We start from the raw sequence: 7,657 nt of genomic DNA, 5'->3' as shown, positions 1-7,657 counted from the left end.
CTGATCAACACCTGGGATCATAGCAAGTTACATGGCTTATTAAAAGAATCAAATTACAGCAGCAATTTCCATTCATTTAATTTTAATATAAGTGATTTGGCCCACTTAAAATGAAATGCACTGTTGTTAGCTAGCTAACTTGCACGGCGCGTATGGGAAGGGCACCTACGCAAGCAATGTCAATGCTATGATTGGCTGCGTAGCGTAAGTGAACTGTATCGTATCATTGGCTGGACATCTGTCACTCACTGTGTTACACTGCAAAAAGTTACTGAAAAAAATGTTATTGCTCTAATTAATTTACAGTTTATGTTGAATTTTATTTTATGCACTGTATAGATTTTCTTGTGCGCTGAGAATGTGTGAGCAGCGCGCAGCTTAGAGGGAACATTGGTCAGTACTATCAATATCTGCAAACAGAAAGCTGGCATAGTAGGAATTAAGAGGATTTGTGCTGGCTTTTCTCTTCACCTTGTAACCATGGGCATACCGTTGTAAGTTCTATTTCATTTTATGCTGTTTTTTTAGTTTTCAAAGCTTGTAACTAGAAACCGGGGATCCTATAGTTCAAAAACTTGACGTGATAGAGAAAAACTGGGATCAGTTTTGGATTCCACACCCAAAAATTAGTTAAAAGCAGCTGTCAGACCTAACTCAACAAAAATTGTGTTCCCCAGTGTTTTTCTCATTTTCTTTGAAACTGTTTTTTATCAGAATCAGAATCAGAATCAGAATCAGTTTTATTGCCAAGTATGCTTTCACATACAAGGAATTTTTTCTGGTGATTGGTGCAATTGATCAGCAACAGTGGGGCTCTCTAGCCTTGTTGATGAGGCTAATAGCAGATGGGAAGAAGCTATTTTTGTGGCGAGAGGTTTTGGTCCTGAAGGACCGCAGCCTCCTGCCAGAGGGGAGTGTCTCAAAGAGTTTGTGTCCAGGGTGGGAGGAGTCAGCTACAATCTTCCCTGCACGCCTCAGAGTCCTTGAGGCGTACAGGTCCTGGAGGGACGGAAGATTGCAGCCAATCACCTTCTCAGCAGAGTGGATGATACGCTGCAGTCTGTTATTGTCCCTCTCCGTGGCAGCAGCGTACCAGATGGTGATGGAGGAGGTGAGGATGGACTCAATGATGGAGGTGTAGAAGTTCACCATCATAGTCCTTGGCAGGTTGAACTTCTTCAATTGCCTCAGGAAATACATCCTCTGCTGAGCTTTTTTGATGAGGGAGCTGATGTTTAGCTCCCATTTGAGATCCTGTGTGATGGTGGTTCCCAAGAAGCGAAAATGCTCCACGGTAGCCACGGAGGAGTCACACAGGGAGATGGGGGTGGGTGGGGCTGGGCTCTTCCTGAAGTCCACTATCATTTCCACTGTCTTCAGAGCGTTTAGCTCTAGGTTGTTCTGCCTGCACCAGGTCACCAGACGCTCAGTCTCCCACCTGTAGGCAGACTCATCGCCATCAGAGATGAGTCCAATGAGAGTGGTGTCGTCTGCAAACTTCAGGAGCTTGACAGACTGATGGCTGGAGGTGCAGGTGTTAGTGTACAGGGAGAAGAGCAGAGGAGAAAGAACGCAGCCTTGCGGGGATCCAGTGCTGATGGTCTGGGAGTCAGACACGTGCTTTCCTAGCTTCACGTGCTGCCTCCTGTCAGACAGGAAGTCGGTGATCCACCTGCAGGTGGAGTCAGGCACGCTCAGCTGGGAGAGCTTGTCCTGCAGCAGAGCCGGGATGATGGTGTTGAAGGCAGAGCTAAAGTCCACAAACAGGATCCTGGCATAGGTCCCTGAGGAGTCCAGGTGCTGGAGGATGAAGTGGAGAGCCATGTTGACGGCGTCGTCTACAGACCTGTTGGCTCTGTAGGCGAACTGCAGGGGGTCCAGGAGTGGGTCAGTGATGGATTTGAGATGGGACAGGACAAGACGCTCAAATGATTTCATGACCACAGAGGTCAGGGCAATGGGTCTATAGTCATTTAGTCCTGTGGGCCTTGGTTTTTTGGGGACAGGGATGATGGTGGAGGATTTGAAGCAGGCTGGCACGTGGCAGATCTCCAGTGAGGTGTTGAAGATGTCTGTGAACACTGGAGACAGCTGATCAGCACAGTGCTTCAGGGATGATGGAGAGACAGAGTCAGGACCGGCTGCTTTGCGGGGGTTCTGCTTCTTAAAAAGCTTGTTGACATCTCTCTCCAGGATAGAGAGAGACGTTCCTTTGGTAGGGGAGGAGGAGGGTTCTGATGTGGCTCTGATGTGGAGGTTAGTGTCAGGCTTGTCCCACTGTCTTTCAAAGCGGCAGTAGAACTCATTCAGATCGTTGGCCAGACGGAAGTCATTAATGGAGTGGGGGGGTTTAGGTTTGTAGTTAGTGATCTGTCTGAGCCCTTTCCAGACAGAAGCAGAGTCATTGGCTGAGAACTGGAGCTGAAGTTTCTCAGAGTACAGTCGTTTAGCTTCTCTCACCGCTTTGCTAAACCTGTACTTGGACTCTTTAAACTTGTCCCTGTCCCCACTCCTGAAAGCTTCCTCCTTTTGCCTCCTGAGCTGACTGAGCTTAGCTGTGAACCAGGGTTTGTCATTGTTATAACTCACCCTGGTGCGTGATGGGATACAGCAGTCCTCACAGAAGCTGATGTATGACGTCACAGCCTCTGTGAACTCATCCAGACTGTTGGAAGCAGTCCTGAACACCTCCCAGTCAGTGCAGTCCAAACATGCCCGCAGATCCTCTATGGCTTCACTGCACCACTGCTTTGATGTCCTCGCAACAGGTTTACACAGTTTTAGTTTCTGCCTGTATACCACTTGACCTGATTTTCAATGTATCCCACGGTATGGAACAGCAAACCCCAGAGGTGGTGGCTGCATTGCAGTTTCATACACATTTTCAATACAAATTGCAAATTCGGTGGGCCTCTTTGTGATTGGCTGGTTTACAAATTTGGGCAATACCTACAAATCCACAGCTCCGAGGTCCACCCACACCTCCATTCTTTAAAGCATACATGTGCTCTGTGATGGAAGCAGCAGAATGGCCTCCCTGGAGGATTAAAAACCAACAGGTAAGCATATGTATTGGTTAATATTGTAGCAAGTGTTTTTGCAAGTATCAGTAACTTACATGAATGCAATGCAATGTCTTTCAATGAAAATAATGTCATGTAAACTTAGTCTGCATAGTTAAACAGGCCATATTAAACGGGTTTATATTATACACCACTGGTTGCTTGTTTTATGTGACAGCTAGCATTCAATAGAGAGCTAGCTGCACACAGTAAGAGAACTTGCTGCAGTCGCTTTGCCTTGAGTAGTGAGATGGTCAGAAGCAGCTAAAAAGAAACTTGTGTTTGTCTTTCAGAAAAGGTAAGCTAGGTTAGGTATTGTGGTATGTTTTTTGCGTCAGTTGTCAAGCCACAGTTTTTACTTTGCACTTGGGAGCTGAGCTAAGTTTTGAAGAGGCTTCATGCCCACTTCCTTGAGCTTTACTTCAGCAGGCATTCAGTCTGTGGACACCAGGTGGGGGAGAGGAGAAAAGCAACAGGCAGCTCAGATTTGGTTTTCTGGACAGACAAATAAAATAAACAAGGAAGTAAATGTATAATATTAGCATAGTTGTTGGTTTTCCTTGACTGTGGTTAGGTAGCTTGGCCAGGACAACCCGTTGCTCTATGCCTTCTCGTTAAGTTGACCTCGTGACTACATGACCGCTTGCCAACAGAGAGGACAGGTGGTGGAGAGGAGGACAGATAAAGCAGCTTGTTAGCAAAACAGGTTCGCCTTTTTGGAAAAAAATAAACAAGGAGGATTTATTGTATGTACCAGATATTTTACCAGCTCTGGTTTTTCTTGGCTGCAGCTAACCCCCACTTGCATGTTTGTGTCTACTTCTGTAGCTATTATGAGGTTGGTAACCTATCATATTAAATGCACCTTGGGTATGAAGTTTTGGGACAGCTGTGATTAAACGGGAAAGTCATGCTGCACTACCAGTTGATCAGTTGATCTAGATCTCCATGTAAAATGTATGTATGTATGTACCTGGAAGGTAACATACTAAACAGCGTTTAAATGGCAATCAGTGTTGCAAGCATTACTTCAATGCACGGGATGTAAAAGTATGGCAGGGCAAATTAAATTTTTTGTTGATTTGATCGATCAGCGAGATACTACCTTTTTTGGTTTTTGTTTTTTCAAAAACAAACTGCCTACACGGAGCCACGGCGCATTTTGCCTCCACCTGGGTCTTTACTCCTTTTTCTTTAATGTTTATTGGCAGTTGGTTCGCCACCTTGTGGTAGTAACTTCTGGTTAAAGTATGGTGCATTCCGGATACATATATACTCAAGCACATATATACAATATACATACATACTCAAGCACACACATGCATACATACACAAGCACACACATACATGCTCATACACATGGGTATGTATGTATGTGTTTATGTATGTATTTATGTGTGTGCATGTGTGTGTTTCTGTGTATGCATGTATGTACATGCATAACTGTATGTATGTACTGTATATGCATGTATATATGTATATGCATGGCTACTACAGTATAGTGTATGTATGTGCAAGTGAAGTATTCAGTTTTGGCCTTGGTGGCTTCTGAGAGGTTGGAAGAAATAATATCAGTAAAAGTGAGTTACTTTGAGGCACTCACGTAATGTCTTAAACGTCGAATATATATATATATTTGATTTTGTAAGTCTGCTGGTGTATACAACAGCATTTTCTTAAGCTGTCATGTGGCTCATATTAATTAGTCACAAAAGTAATAGGAAACCAAACGAATGGTATGCTTGTCCTACAAATGAACACAATCATCCTGATTTTGTTTCTTAATTCAGACTTTTGACACATACCAGGATAACATGCAGTGGCGAAGACGCCGGGACAAAGTGGGACTTCACATTAAATACAACAATGCCTTCGAAGGTTAGTGGTTCCTCATTGTTTAATCATGATTAAACTTTAAGTATGGCACCTTACTTTTTGTCACTTATTTGTTATTTGTGTATTAATTAAGTCGTGGCAACAAGATCACCTATAATTATGGTGACTCAGACTGGCCGTGGAGATGCAAAGTGGCCAAACTTTTACTTGGAATTTATATTTCTCAAAATATACTATATGGGTCTCATTTTTACTGCATCAAATACAGTTATTCATAGTGATAGTCAATGAGGAAAAATAGTAGCAGTGGTAGGCCATAATAATGCACAGTGGCAAGAAAATGTCAATGAACCCTCTGAATGACCTGGTTTTCTGAATTAATTGGTCAGAAAATCTGTTCTCAACTTCATCGTAGGCACGAAGGTAGATAAACACAATGTACTTCAGCTAATATCACACAAACAGTCACAATCTTTGTGTATTTGTTGTACACAGTCATTAAACATTCTCAGTGCTGGAGGAAACAGTCAGTGAACCTTGGATAACTGTTGACCTAGGTTCAATAATCTGAAGCCAGCTCTTCAAGTAGCTGCTGATCAGACCTGCACTGAGGAATTTTGGACCATTCTTTCTCATAGAACTGCTTCAGCTCAGACATATTCTCAGGATGTCTGTTATGAGCGGCTCTAAAGCAGCACTAAAGTACAGCAGTAGCACGGCTAATCTCAACACTCACTTAGTGAGACAACATGGAGAAACAGGCAATGAGGAGGCTAGTAGTACAGCTAGCACAAAGACTACATCCACACTACTACGGTTGTTTTAAAACGAAATAATCTCCATCCAGACAAGTGTTTTAGCTCCGTATCAGAACCGATCTGCATCCAGCATCCGGCTGATAAGAGCCAATCAGGGAGTGACCCGTTGTGTTCACGTCATCGTTTTTGCTCCATTTTTATCGGTCCATACTAAATGCAACCCCGGTGTTTTCAAACTACAAGGTGTTGGCAGTGTATTGAAACATATCGAATGAAACCGAATCGAATGAAACCGAATAATTCGTCCAGAATCATATCGTATACCATGTATCTAGATATGTATCAGATTGTCCTATATTGAAGATATGCACACCCCCAGTAAAAAGTATTGATGCATTACTGTACTATCTTGAGGTCAAGGATGTCATTTTTGATGCCTGACCTGTAGGAAGAATTTATAACCTAGCTGCCTCCCTAATAATAATGAAAACAAAAACAATAGGGCTTCAGCAATTACAATAGGATTTCCAGCACCACAGGTAGTGGGAGTCCACTTGGGCTTGGACCCCTAAAAATCATATTTTATTATAACAATCTCAACAAAAAAATTGGTCCCAGGAACCATTGTGTCCTTGGTGCCTTCGGTGCCATAGGCTTTGCCTGCATGGGCCCCAGCCTACTCAGTCTTGGACCTTTAAAAATCTGAGTGATTACTACCAGGTAATCACGCGGGCTCAGACCCATAATAATGTGACATAAATGAGATATAAAGCACAATTATTGAAACTGACACTCAGAGAGCAAAACCAAAGATTTAACAGAGGGTGCAGTCCAACATGAGCTAATTTACATTTGCCTTTGTGATCCAGTCATTTAGGCTAATTCTGTATACTGTAGGATTCCACAAATCATATGGTATATATCAGTTGTTGTGTCACGCCTATTTACTTCATGAATCCTGCACAAATTACTGTGGAAAAATTATGTGCTACACTGACCAAACACTATATTTTTGGTTTGTCTAAAGCAGTGGTTCCCAACCCCTGGGCCGTGGACTGGGACTGGTACTGGGCCTTGGGCTGGGCTGAACCAGGCCACAAAAACCCACAGGAAGCAAGCCTATTGCATTGTGTTATTTATTTTCCTGGAAATGTCACACTTTTTTATTACATATCACAAGGGAAAATATAATCATTTAAAATGTTCAATAAACCAATTTCATTTAATTGAACCTTTAAATATACAATGAAAACATTTTACTTGTGTGTGGTGTGTGCGGCGAAGCTAGCAAACAAGGCTATGAAGCCGTCAAAGTTACTTCAGCACTTGGAGACAAAACATCCTGCTCTGAAGGAAAAGCCAGTGGATTGTTTTGAGAGGAAAACATCTGAACTAGATAGTCAGAGGCAAGTGCTAAAGTCTGCAACTTCAGTTAATGGTGCTGCATTAAAGGTGTCATATTTGGTGGCGAATCATGTTGCCAAGGCAAAGAAGCCTTTTAACATTGGGGAGCAGGTGATTCTTCCTGCTGCAAAGAACATTTGGAACTTTATGGCGAAGTTGCAGCTAGCAAAGTTGGGCGTGTTCCTCTCTCCAGTAATACAGGAGAATAGATGAGATGGCAGAGGATGTCGAAAGCCAGCTGTTTGACACTCAGTGCATCCCCAGTCCACAGATGTGGATTTTATTAGTTTATGTTATTTGAGATACTTCTTGTGTACTTTAACTCTGCCAACAAAAACTACAGGAGAGGAAATATTTAAGGCCTTGGATGAATACATGTCTGGTAAACTCAGCTGGGACACACCGACACAGTTGACAATGACTGGATGGCAAAACTGTCTTACCTGTGTGACATATTTGCACATTGCAACGAGTGCAATCTGTCACTTCAGAGTAACACATCAAAAGTATTTAGAGTGGTCGATAAAATTGCTGCTTTCAAAGCAAAACTGGATTTTTGGACAAAAAGAGTGGAGAGAGGTGTTTGTGACATGTTCC

General features: G+C 42.9%; 1 long non-coding RNA gene across 2 annotated transcripts; it reads left to right on the top strand.

Annotated features, from left to right (window-relative positions):
* The first annotated feature begins 2,800 nt into the window (after positions 1–2,800).
* Positions 2,801–7,400, top strand: LOC139632296 (uncharacterized). Of its 2 annotated transcripts, none has more exons than XR_011693539.1 (2): positions 2,801–3,059; positions 4,871–7,400. It is a non-coding gene; the product is annotated as an uncharacterized lncRNA (long non-coding RNA). The 2 variants fall into 2 exon arrangements; XR_011693538.1 differs by having other exon boundaries at positions 4,853–7,400.
* Positions 7,401–7,657: the final 257 nt, after the last annotated feature.

This window comes from Trachinotus anak, unplaced genomic scaffold (assembly GCF_046630095.1).
Source record: "Trachinotus anak isolate AG129_WGS33_773 ecotype Australia unplaced genomic scaffold, CSIRO_AGI_Tana_v1 ptg000014l, whole genome shotgun sequence".
In the NCBI taxonomy this organism is placed as follows: domain Eukaryota; kingdom Metazoa; phylum Chordata; class Actinopteri; order Carangiformes; family Carangidae; genus Trachinotus; species Trachinotus anak.
Note: the sequence above shows the minus strand (reverse complement) of the source record. Positions and strands in the feature narration are given on the sequence as shown.